Source organism: Echinops telfairi, unplaced genomic scaffold, assembly GCF_000313985.2.
Source record: "Echinops telfairi isolate 266 unplaced genomic scaffold, ASM31398v2 ScPeMD7_5469;HRSCAF=6316, whole genome shotgun sequence".
Lineage (NCBI taxonomy): Eukaryota > Metazoa > Chordata > Mammalia > Afrosoricida > Tenrecidae > Echinops > Echinops telfairi.
The window spans coordinates 90,337-91,957 of NW_022109368.1; positions in this window are offsets into that span (position 1 = coordinate 90,337).

Sequence of the window (1,621 nt, forward strand, 5' to 3'; positions counted from 1 at the left end):
TAGTGTATTTTTGAAAACAAGCAATAATTTTCTGTTAAGGTTTAGTCAGGAAACTACATTTTAGTAGCTGACAAATGATTAAGAAGTCAAAAATAGGTATTAGACCTTTACTTTTAATTTTTCCTACTGAAAAATGACTCCGTGGCATCTGTTATGGTGAGTAAAAATGAAGGATTGAATCTGAAATAAGAAATAATATCATCATACTACTAGTATCTATGTTTATAAGGGGAGTGAAAGTCAACATTTCAGCCTTATTTCTGCATGAAACAATAGGCAAGAACATAGCTGACTCAGTGTCATGGAGAGGGGCAGAGCTGAATAAGAACAGCGGTCTATGCCAACTTAAAAGGCCACTTCTGTGTTAGGGTGCCCTGTTGGCATATTCTCTGTAAACTCTTCACCTGAGTCAGTCTAATGGATTTTAAAGCTGATGCCTTGCCAAATTGATTTATAACATGAATTGTTGCTGGAACTGACTGGAGAATTGGAGTACTGAGTATAAATTTGCTAAAAGCATCAGCATCCTCTCCCATACCGATTCTGCTGTTTGCTCTGTGTTTCCCTCTCCACAACCTCTCATTGATGAGGGAGGTTTAGGATGGAAGGTTAGGAAAACAAATGAGGGCAAGGAAGTTGGAAGAAAATGTTCTTCTTGAAATAAACAATGTAAATTGAACTAAGAAACCAGACACAGATTATTTTCAAAGAGATTAAAACAATGAGTTTTCACTTAGTTCATTATTGATGATATTCAGATTAATGTACACTGTCTAGCAGTCTTTGGTACAGGATCTTATACTAATCAGCGATATCACATATAAAGAGTTGCTTAACTTTCCTTAACTTTATTTGTCACCTCTGAAAATCCAAAATAATAATACCCAATTTAATATTTATAGGTAAACTACCACCAAAAAAGCAAAGGGATAATCATATTAACAGTAATTCAAATAATAGTTGCCACTGAGAACAATGTCAGATTCTCTTCTAAACACTTTATATGTATTAATTCATTTACTTTAAAAAGTTTCATGAGTTATGTTAATTCTCATTTTTACAGACAATAACTTTTAGGTACAGAGAGGGAAATTTTATATATATATATAAAGGCATATTGGTGGCAAGTGCACAATTAATGATGAATAATAATGATGATAATGATGTTGATTTTAAAAATCTCACTACCAACAAGAATCAAGAGTGGAGCGTGTCCTCTGGGCCCTAAAATCCCTCATAGTCAAATTCCTTAATCCAGAAGACAGCTTTGGCATGTGAGGAGTGACAGAAGAGTAGCAACAGCAGTAGAACTAGGAGCCAGAGCATGAAACAGAATGGTAGACTTCCTAGGCCACAAAGAAAGTAAAGCTGAGTCCTTTGGGGCAGGAGTCTGGCTTATGAAATGTGATACTTCTTGGCCCTTAATTGGGGGAGTTGGGCTTGTTAATCCGTATAAGTGAATCTGAGTGCCTTTAGGTTGAGGTTTACTAGTGTGGGGTAACCTCTGGGCGCTTAATTTGTGCAGCTGGGCCACTGACTAGTGAGCTTGAGCTGAGTACCTTTGGTTAGAGGCTCACGGAGAAGTGGCATGCCCTTTGGGCATTTGTTAGCATCCCTGAAA